Source organism: Lithobates pipiens, unplaced genomic scaffold (genome assembly GCF_037356315.1).
Source record: "Lithobates pipiens isolate NorthernLeopardFrog02 unplaced genomic scaffold, aLitPip1_a1.2 Scaffold_16, whole genome shotgun sequence".
NCBI classification, from domain to species: domain Eukaryota; kingdom Metazoa; phylum Chordata; class Amphibia; order Anura; family Ranidae; genus Lithobates; species Lithobates pipiens.
In genome coordinates, this window is record NW_027507748.1 from 630,662,550 (window position 1) to 630,674,489 (window position 11,940).

At 41.6% G+C, this 11,940-nt stretch overlaps 1 long non-coding RNA gene across 1 annotated transcript; it reads left to right on the forward strand.

Moving 5' to 3' along the window:
- Positions 1–3,063: 3,063 nt before the first annotated feature.
- LOC143984491 (uncharacterized) lies at positions 3,064–3,917 on the forward strand. Its single transcript, XR_013274888.1, has 3 exons — positions 3,064–3,214; positions 3,513–3,646; positions 3,792–3,917. It is a non-coding gene; the product is annotated as an uncharacterized LOC143984491 (long non-coding RNA).
- The last annotated feature ends 8,023 nt before the right edge of the window (positions 3,918–11,940 follow it).

The window sequence follows — 11,940 nt, forward strand, 5'->3', positions numbered from 1 at the left end:
GTTTATTGGAGAAGAGAAGGGAAGTCCTATCTTTATTTTTTACTCTATTATATGATTTTTTCAAAGATACATGACTGTATCCACGTGCTCTGAGTCTGTTATATAAGTCATTGGCTGCGATCTTAAAGTCCGAGTCAGTACTGCAGTTACGTTTGGCCCTTAGATACTGGCTATAAGGGATGCTCTTAAGGAGAGGTTTTGGATGAAAGCTTGTCGCATGCAAGACCGTATTGCCAGCAGTGGGCTTTCTGTATAAGGCAGAATATACATGTCCAGTGGCATCAATTTTAATGGTTAAGTCCAAAAATTCAATAGAATTTTGACTGTAGTTTAACGTAAACTTTAGATTGAATGGATTCACAGAAAGTAAATTAAAAAAGAGCAACAAATCTGATTCTGATCCTGACCAAAAAAATAAAATATCATCAATATACCTGTACCAGGCTGTGATGTTACTTAGAAAAGGGACGAGGTCTTCACGCGCGAAGGTATCTTTTTCCCACCCCCCCAGGTACAGGTTGGCATACGATGGGGCACATTTGGTCCCCATCGCAACCCCCTGCACCTGGAGGTAGTGGGATTGGTTAAATTGGAATACGTTGTGCTTTAAAATAAAATCCAATAGCTTCATAACAAATTCATTGTAAGCAAAGAAATTTGAGCCTCTTTCTTGCAAATAGGAGCGTATTATTTGTAAACCTTTGGTATGTGGTATAGCATTATACAAACATTCCACGTCGATGGAAACCAACCAGGACTGGATTTTATTTTAAAGCACAACGTATTCCAATTTAACCAATCCCACTACCTCCAGGTGCAGGGGGTTGCGATGGGGACCAAATGTGCCCCATCGTATGCCAACCTGTACCTGGGGGGGTGGGAAAAAGATACCTTCGCGCGTGAAGACCTCGTCCCTTTTCTAAGTAACATCACAGCCTGGTACAGGTATATTGATGATATTTTATTTTTTTGGTCAGGATCAGAATCAGATTTGTTGCTCTTTTTTAATTTACTTTCTGTGAATCCATTCAATCTAAAGTTTACGTTAAACTACAGTCAAAATTCTATTGAATTTTTGGACTTAACCATTAAAATTGATGCCACTGGACATGTATATTCTGCCTTATACAGAAAGCCCACTGCTGGCAATACGGTCTTGCATGCGACAAGCTTTCATCCAAAACCTCTCCTTAAGAGCATCCCTTATAGCCAGTATCTAAGGGCCAAACGTAACTGCAGTACTGACTCGGACTTTAAGATCGCAGCCAATGACTTATATAACAGACTCAGAGGACGTGGATACAGTCATGTATCTTTGAAAAAATCATATAATAGAGTAAAAAATAAAGATAGGACTTCCCTTCTCTTCTCCAATAAACAAAAAAATTTGGATAATAAAGTACGTATCATTACCAAATACTCTAACCAACATCATTCTTTCCGTGCTATAATCAAAAAGTTTTGGCCTCTTCTAAAAGCTGATTCCATTGTTAATCAGTACATAAACGATGTACCATCAATCACCTATATGAGACCTCAATCACTCAAGGACAGCCTAGTTAGAAGTCACTTTCAGGACTCCTCAGGGGAAACTAAACCTAAACATCCTGGTACTTATTCATGCGGGCAATGTGACATGTGTCCCTATATATACAATTCTCGAAAGATCAGACTGCCAAATGGCAGTCTGTTTGTTTCGAAATGTCACGTTACATGCTCCACTCCAGGCGTTGTATATTTGGCCCAATGCCGTTGTGGAGGATTTTACGCTGGTAAAACTAAAAGACTATTTTCTATCCGCATAAAAGACCACATCAAACCCATTCTCAATAAAAAAATTACTACAGCCATAAGTAGGCACATAGGCATCTATCATGCCTTTGACCCCAACTGGATACGATTTTCAGCCCTGGCCCATATACCTCTAAACTCAAGAGGTGGCTCAGTGGATAAGCTTCTCTTACAAACTGAAGCCAAGTGGATCTTTATCCTAAAAGCCACAAAATACCCTGGTTTCAATGAAAATATAAGCTACAGATCTTTTCTATAGCTAACTTTTGTTTGTTTGTTTCATGAACCCTCCTACCTCGGCTGTGAGCCCCCGTGGAGCCTGGCATGAAGAGAGAGAAGTGATATCCTTTTTCCCCTTTTTGTTTATCTTTCCCCCTCCCCTTTTTTCCTCCCACTCCCTCCCCAATTTATTTGGTTTTCTTTTTATTTTTATTTTATTTTTATTTTCTTTATTGCCATGTTTATGTCATATTTAAAAATATTTATGTATAACAACAAATGTCATTTCTAATTACTATTAACGCTGTACAGGTAATATATACCTTTTATTGTCTCGCTTTGCTTGGCCCAAGGTGGGTTTCATGGTTTGCACACTTAGGGATCTCTGTTGCTCTCTATGAATCCCACCCACATTGAGGAGCTTTGCTCTTTCCCTCCTTCCCTACACCGCATTCCTAAGCCTTACTATTTTGTGGTTTGGGACTGGATCCTCTGTTTTTTATCTTCCCTGGCTCCAAGTATGCAAGGGCATATGGACACCCAAGGGCGCCGCTGGGTTATATCCCCAGGCGGCTCCCGATTTGAGGTGGAAGGGGGCATGTAATCCCCTCTTGGGTTAGAAGCCATGACAATCGTCGTTTCATCTGCCCTCTATGCTGGCTTGTGTCTTCCCGCCCCTTTAAGGGCGGAGAGTTAGCGTAGCCCCATCTCCATCAGCATTCATCCAAATGAACCTCGTGTCAGCACTGAGGCATTATGGGGTTGGTAGTTCAAATGCCGACTCGAAAGGCTTTGCACATGCTCACTGCTTCCACCTATGGCTGTCCGCATCGAGCCGGTGACGTCAGACGCCGGCTCGATGGATGGGGGATATAAAAGGCAGCGCTGTCACTTCATCTGTAGTGCAGGTTCAGCACTGATACTGCCGCCACGCTGACTCTTTCTGTCTGGTAAATATATTTTCTTAGTTGAACTTTATACTGCTACAACATCGTTCCTCATCTTTCTATACTTATACCTATTTATCCTTCCTTTTATTTGCTTGTAGGTTCAGCAAGCCTGGAGTGGCAGCATACCGCTGCACTCTGTAATTTACAAAACACTACAACGAATCAATTGATTCTTTCTTTGTGATCTGTTGCATCTGTATTGCACCAATATTATCACATGGAATTAATTCTTTCATCTTTGACTCTAACTGCAGGTAAAAATAATTTTTATTTCTTTTACTCTCTTTAACAGTATACTAGTTGTATATCCCCAACAGTTACCTCTTACAACCTTTATACTAATTAGGCGTAATTAAAATCAATTGTTCTATTCCTCTGATAATGAGTATCTCATGTTCTACTATGGAGGCATGTTTTTCAGCCCCAATTCCCTCCTATAATTGAGGGATTGATATCGTTTACCCTTTCTGTTACAGAGTAATATTTTTCAATACCTGTGCTGGATTTGTAAACTTGGTACTTATTTCTGGATTTTGTTTTTGATTTTTGTAGCGCTTGTCTACCTCCATCTATGCCCTGCATGGGGCTGGGTTGTTTTTAGCATTTGATCCTGTCACCTAATTCTTGCCACCTATCTCACCATCTATTGGCTTGTGGGTTGCGATGCCGGGAATGACAATACCTGGGTAAGCATTGTACCTCTTTGGACTGAGCGAATTGAGACCAATTTCATATTTAATGTTCTGAAATTTATGTGTATCTAATTGTATGGCATAAATGTACTTTCTGTATTCTTAAACCCTCTTTTTCTTGTGTTTATGTTCATGTTAGTTGCATACTCCCCTGAAGAAGCAAAAACGCGAAACATGTCGGGAGGATACATGATCATTCTCAGCAACTAACATTTTCAGGATCCCCTATACTCTATGTCATGTAATGTTTTGTATAAAGAGTGTATCTGTTATTTTTTTTGCTATTTTGGTTCCTCCAAAATAATTTTAACATATTTTCAAATATTAAAGCCATGAATTCTTTTATAAGAAATCTCTGTCTCTTTATATAGTGTACCGTATAAAAATCCCCTGGCCCCCCTTTTTTCCTATTCTTGTATAGAGGGACTTTACGAACAGATGACCTGGTGAGGCCAGTTATTCCATCCCTTGGTACTTTAAATGAAATTGTGGCCTGGTAAGGTCACACATTTCCATCCCTATCAGACATCAAAAAAGGGAGAACAAGGGGGTGGGACTTTAGATGAAGCACGAGATTGCAAAAAAGTAATATTGGTGAACATGCTTGGATATTTATTGATAGCCATAAGATACAGCCAGATAAAGCAGTTGTGAACATGTAATGAAGGTACAATGATAATACGGTACATGAAATCATCAAAACAGTGTCGCATAATATAAGAGGCAAAAACCTTCCAGAGTTCACCAAAAATGGTTGGATAAAACAATAATGAAAAACAGTACTTGCAGAGCCTAGGCATAGTTCATTTAAAGTCCCAAGGGATGGAATAACTGACCTCACCAGGTCATGTGTTCGTAAAGTCCCTCAATACAAATTTCCTTGTTCTCTTTATTGATTTTAGGGATGGAAGCATGTGTTTATGCTTTAATAGACTAATTAGATTACCTTTCTTGCAACCCTTTGATACAATGACAACTCTTTATGATCCATCTATCATTCATTATTTTTTTAAAGTATTAACCCTTTTTTTTATATATATTTTTTTATCATATACTCCGTTAATATGATATTTGACCATGCTTTAGTTCATCTTGGAGGTGATGTTAATTTGGCTGGGCTCCCTGCCATCCGGGTCGTTCTCTTCCCTCAGGAGCTCTGATGTGCCTGGCAGGCCTCCTCCCACCCCAGTCTCTTTGTTGCCCTAGGGGGGCGGGGGCACCGCCACTGCATGTCAGCGGCACACATCTCATGCTGGCTGTGCGATGCTCATATGGGCGCTGTCACACCTGTGCGTGTGGTGAGCGAGCCAATCAGTCCTTGGAGCAATTCCTACGTTGCTATATTTCTGACCACCTTAACAACTGGTCTGACCTATTACCATGGGCAGAGTTTGCTCACAACAGTGCCTCGAATTCTGCCTCCCGATTGTCTTCAATTATGGCAAATTATGGTTACCAACCTTCCATGTTGCCTGACTCGTTTGTTCTGCAGAGTATTCCTGCGTTAGAGGAGCATCTCCGCGGTCTTCGTTCCTCTTGGGTACAAGTCCAGAAGCCTTTGCGTCTTGCTAATGCTAGGTACAGAATGCATGCTGATCGCAGACGCCTACCTGCACCTTCCTACCAGGTTGGGGAAAGGGTCGGGCTGTCAGCTCGCAACCTCCGACTTCGTGTTCCCTCACTGAAGTTTGCACCTCGATTTATTGGGCCTTTCCGTATCCTTCGCAGGATTAACCCAGTGGCTTACGCGTTGGACCTTCCTCCTAGTATGCGCATCTCAAATGTGTTTCATATCTCCTTATTGAAAGTGTTGGTCTGCAACCGATTTACCACCTCAGTGCCACGTCCTCACCCTATACAGGTTGAGAACCATGAGGAGTATGAGGTACAATCTGTGGGCGCATACAGTACCTGGTGCATTGGAAGGGGTATGGTCCAGAGGAACACTCCTTGGTTTCATCCTCAGACATACATGTCCCTGCCCTCCTCCGCAATTTCCATAGATGTTTTCACCTCAAGCCCGGTGGTCCTCTGAGGGGGATGAGTCTTTGAGGAGGGGGTACTGTCAGGGCTGGCTTAGCCCTTGCTTCTCTGGGCTGGCTGCTCAGCTGTCGGCTAATTGTCAGCTCTCATCTCTCTCCACAGTTAACCAGCTGTTCCTGATCTGATCCTGCTCGTCTGACCTGCCTACTTAAAGCTGTCCAGCTCACTTCATCTCCGCCTTCGCCTTGGTCACATCACAAGAAACCATCTCCTGCATTCCTGTTTAAAGACTGGCTTGCTGACATCCCTTCTGGCTCCTTATCCTGCTTGTTGTTCCTCCACTTGGATCCCTGACTTCTGGCCTGGCTGATTACCCGATCTGGTTATTGAATTCTGGCCTGGCTGACTACTCGATCCGGTTACTTGACTCTGGCTATGATTTGACTATGCTTACTCTATTTACCTTTTTATTTTTTATTAATAAACAAGTGTAATTTAATTGTACTTCTGTCTTGGTCTGGTTCATGGTTTCTGCCAGTTGCATACTTTCAAAAATTCAATATTGTACACATTTAATCATCTTATTCAACTCTGTCAATCTGATATAAAAATTAACATACACAGAAACCCAAATTGTTCATAACTCATTCTGGTATTAGATCAGCTCTGTTTTAGTCCTGCCTATAATAGTCTTGGTGTCATTTCTGAACCACTGTCCATATCTGTCTGTTATGTCAGTCATGTCAGTCATAGGACTTACTTGTGCCACATCTACCTTTCCCGGCTTCAGCGGTCCATGAGAGTGCCGTGTTCTCAATCTAGAGTCCTCACTCTCGAGTCTCTACTTCACAAAATTTGTGGGTCCTCACCCAAAATTTCTCCTGGGCTACACACAGTAGCCATCAAATGGAACTTTATTACACTTGGTCACACAGGCCTGTACACTTGCCACATAGGCATTACTCGCCACACAGGCTCACTACTACAGTCCTCTGGTCAGACCTTTTCACAAGTCTCATAAATCTATTGACACCCCAAGCATAGAAACAAAACATCAACATTGATAATTATTATCAACTCTATTATTTCTGCAACAGGTAAAGTAAAGAAGTTATTTGGGTCAAACCGTGTAACATCAACATTACTCTAGTTTACACTTAATTTTACCTTAATCTCACCATCTTATCAACAGTATAAGACTCCTTCAGCCAATGGACCCCAGACACCGATTAATTACTCGCCACGGAGAGAATAAGTAAGAATAACAGTTTCTTACCATGGCCATTTGTCTGCTTAACGTGAGTTTTGTGTCTCTCTGGCCGGGAGCTCCCTGGACTGTATCCGAGTCCAAAGGCACCATTCTGTTAAATCAGGTTAGGGAGTCCCCAAACAAGACATTTAGATGAGATTGTAGATCCAGATTTTTGTACAATATGTAGTAGGTGCTTTTTATTCACTGCAGTGAAGAAATACAACACAGTTCTCGGCTACTATAAGCGAGTAAATGTGAAAGTGCTTCTGCTGTACAGGCATCAAGTTTAACAATGTATAAGTATGAATATGCATAAGTTCTAAGCATGTTTTAGGTGTGATCATATAGTTTAGTCCAATCGGCATTCATATCTTCTTAGTAGCAAGGGAACAGTTAAATGGGTGGTTACATCATGTAACTGATAGAAAGCGAAAGAAAACGTGGGTGCTGCCACGACGGTACTGGATCAGACCAGCTAGATAAGACTGTCCATTTCTCAGAGCAAAAAGGGAGTAAACTGTTGCTTCTTATCTGGCGGTGAAGGTTATCATAGACTGAAAACTCTGTGTCTAAGAAGAAGCAAGGAAGTGTATTACAAATTCTTAAAGTGATAGTCATATATATATATATGTACTCAACATTATCAAACCTCTATAATTCTAGAGGGGACGGGGTCACCCGGGAACGTCACCGTGTGGCCCCGCCCTCAGTTATAAAAGAACTGTCACCTGAAAGGATGGTCATTATGGCGGGAGCCTCCCATGGAGGCGGGTCAGTCGCGGATTTTTTTTTTTCGGTTCAACGGAGTGAGAGAAGAAGATGAATGGACTTCGTGGGACATTTTGTCCCAAGCCGTGTCTTGTGATTTTTACCATTTTGACATTTTTTTTGTGAAATGGTAGGGGTACATTTGTACCCCGTTACCATTTCACACAGGGGGAGGCTGGGATCTGGGGGTCCCCTTGTTAAAGGGGCTTCCATATTCTGATAATCCCCCCCGCCCGCAGACCCCCACAACCACTGGGCAAGGGTTGTGGGGATGAGGCCCGCCCCTTGTACCCATCAACATGGGGACAAGGTGCTTTGGAGGGCTACCCCAAAGCACCCTCCCCATGTTGAGAGCATGTGGCCTGGTATGGTTCAGGAGGTGGGGCGCTCTCTCATCCTCCTTTTCCTGCAGCCTGCCAGGTTGTGTGCTCGGATAAGGGCCTGGTATGGATTTTTGGGGGGACCCCCACGTCATTTAAAAAAAAAAAAATGGTGTGGAGCTCCCCTTAAAATTCATACCAGACCTGAAAGGTCTACAATTAATTATAGCCGCGATTACTTTTAAGACCCTGGGGCATTTTTAAGACTTTTTCATGCACTTTAGCGTTAAAAAAAGTGCCTGTAAAGCACTTGAAAGACGCCTCATCTGCAATCCCAATGTGAAAGCCTGAGTGCTTTCACACTGAGATACCTTTCACACTGGGGAGTTTTTCAGGCGCTTTAGCTTTAAAAAAAACACCTGAAAAATGCCTGAAAAACGCCCCAGTGTGAAAGGGGTCTAAATGACTTTTTTTCCTTTAGAAATGCCATTTTGTGCACAGACTGCTCTAAACATGGGAGACATGTGCCACTTTATAGGCATACCATAGCCACTCCCCAGGTACGAAATTTTAATTAATATTTCACTTTTATTGTTTCACTTTAAGCATTATTAAAAACACTGCTCCCAAAAAAAAGGCAATTTTTGAAACTTTTTTTTGCATTGATACATGTCCTCTGGGGCAGGACCTAGGTCCCCAAACCCTTTTTATGACAATACCATGCATATAAGCCTTTATTAGCACTTTTGATTTCTCCCATAGACTTTTAAAGGGTGTTCCGTGGCTTTTGAATTTGCCGCAAACACCCCAAATTGTTCACTATTCGGCGAACAGGTGAACACCCAATGTTTGAGTCGAACTTACGTTCGACACGAACATCGGGCTCATCCCTAATCATTTCCTGTATTATGTGCACAGTTTTTGACAATCGCTTGTATCATGCCCAGTCTTTTACTAAATCCTGTTTGTGTCTGTCATCTCTGATAAGGAACATTCACTGAATTTTATGTGCGGCCCTTTGATGTTGTGGGGGGGTTGAGGGGCACACTTGAGGCTCCCCATATCAATACAGTTGGCCACTACTGCTTTAGACACTAGGCAAGGTGGTTATGCCTAGACATTTCAAAAACAAAAAAACAAAAACACAGCGCTATCCAAAGAAAAAAAGCAGCTAACACACTAAACTGGATAATTTAGTTCAAATAGTATATACATAAAAAGTGTTGCGCTAAAAAAGCATATTGGATGCCAAATGTGACAAAAGTGACTTGTGTATTTTGCCAAGTGCCAATTCTGACACTTATTTAACAACTTAAAACATAATTAATACAAAAATAACATAGACATATATACAGGTCCTTCTCAAAAAATTAGCATATTGTGATAAAGTTCATTATTTTCTGTAATGTACTGATAAACATTAGACTTTCATATATTTTAGATTCATTACACACAACTGAAGTAGTTCAAGCCTTTTCTTGTTTTAATATTGATGATTTTGGCATACAGCTCATGAAAACCCAAAATTCCTATCTCAAAAAATTAGCATATCATGAAAAGGTTCTCTAAACAAGCTATTAACCTAATCATCTGAATCAACTAATTAACTCTAAACACCTGCAAAAGATTCCTGAGGCTTTTAAAAACTCCCAGCCTGGTTCATTACTCAAAAACCGCAATCATGGGTAAGACTGCCGACCTGGCTGCTGTCCAGAAGGCCATCATTGACACCCTCAAGCAAAAGGGTAAGACACAGAAAGAAATTTCTGAACGAATAGGCTGTTCCCAGAGTGCTGTATCAAGGCACCTCAGTGGGAAGTCTGTGGGAAGGAAAAAGTGTGGCAGAAAACGCTGCACAACGAGAAGAGGTGACCGGACCCTGAAGAAGATTGTGGAGAAGGACCGATTCCAGACCTTAGAGGACCTGCGGAAGCAGTGGACTGAGTCTGGAGTAGAAACATCCAGAGCCACTGTGAACAGGCGTGTGCAGGAAATGGGCTACAGGTGCCGCATTCCCCAGGTCAAGCCACTTTTGAACCAGAAACAGCGGCAGAAGCGCCTGACCTGGGCTACAGAGAAGCAGCACTGGACTGTTGCTCAGTGGTCCAAAGTACTTTTTTTGGATGAAAGCAAATTTTGCATGTCATTCGGAAATCAAGGTGTCAGAGTCTGGAGGAAGACTGGGGAGAGGGAAATGCCAAAATGCCTGAGGTCCAGTGTCAAGTACCCACAGTCAGTGATGGTCTGGAGTGCCATGTCAGCAGCTGGCGTTGGTCCTCTGTGTTTTATCAAGGGCAGGGTCAATGTAGCTAGCTATCAGGAGATTTTGGAGCACTTCATGCTTCCATCTGCTGAAAAGCTTTATGGAGATGAAGATTTCATTTTTCAGCATGACCTGGCACCTGCTCACAGTGCCAAAACCACTGGTAAATGGTTTACTGACCATGGTATTACTGTGCTCAATTGGCCTGCCAACTCTCCTGACCTGAACCCCATAGAGAATCTGTGGGATATTGGTAAGAGAAAGTTGAGAGACGCAAGACCCAACACTCTGGATGAGCTTAAGGCCGCTATCGAAGCATCCTGGGCCTCCATAACACCTCAGCAGTGCCACAGGTTGGTTACCTCCATGCCACGCCGCATTGAAGCAGTCATTTCTGCAAAAGGATTCCCGACCAAGTATTGAGTGCATAACTGAACATAATTATTTGAAGGTTGACTTTTTTTTGTATTAAAAACACTTTTCTTTTATTGGTCGGATGAAATATGCTAATTTTTTGAGATAGGATTTTTGGGTTTTCAGGAGCTGTATGCCAAAATCATCAATATTAAAACAAGAAAAGGCTTGAACTACTTCAGTTGTGTGTAATGAATCTAAAATATATGAAAGTCTAATGTTTATCAGTACATTACAGAAAATAATGAACTTTATCACAATATGCTAATTTTTTGAGAAGGACCTGTATAGAGAAAAAGTCCTTTCGTGGAATGTCAAAAGTAATCCCCCTTGGTGCAGAATGAAATGAAGAAATGGAAAAATCCTTCAATTCATAGAAATATTGATCATAAACACCCTGGTGCCGACACCGCCACACAGAACAGATGTAAGCTTACCGACTCCAATTGTCCCAAGCGAGCGTATGCTCCAAGGGTCAAATGCGCTTTAGTGTCATACAGCTGAAGGGCCCTCTGGCCGAAAAGTGTTAAAGCTGGAAACTCAATGCTGAAAATCGATCCACAGTCGCTTCACAAACCAAGTTGAACACGAAGCCAATAATCACAGAACAGGTAACACTCCCCGCAAGGAACCATGCAGAACGAAAAGATTGGGCCAAATAGCGTAGTTCCGTAAAACAAACTATTTATTAAAAAATATATCTCACTTACATTTATGCAGTGAATTGAGCGCTTCTCATATACAAATTGACAGCAGTGGAATACTCCCAAGGTGGTTATGCCTTACATAAAATTCAGGGATGAATAATGAGGGCAATAAGAACCATAGTAGAAAAATAAATACAAGCTCAGAATATGAGGTGCTATTCTTCAGGATTTACAGCTGTACAGCATGTGGTGATACAAAATTGGAGTATCCCCGTGCTATCATACAGACCATAAACTAACACTAAGGGCAGGTTGCAGCAAACCAGCGACAGAGGTATAAGCCCTACCACCAAAAATCATATGTCAAAATCAAATAAATGGTGTTGCGCTACCTTAAAATATTACGCTAAACTAAAGTGCCTAGTGCATGAAATTAGCAAATTCAATGTGTAACCCCTAGTAGATATTCCCAAAGTAAACAATTATATAAAGGTGCAAAACAGTATAACCCGAAGAATTCTAAAAAACAGGTTATGCAGCAACAAGCGAACAATGCAGTAAGTGAATAAAGTGTCAGGTGCTTAGATCACATCACAAAAGGGATAGTGAGGTGTCTAGTTCTTAGAAATCCATATATCCAA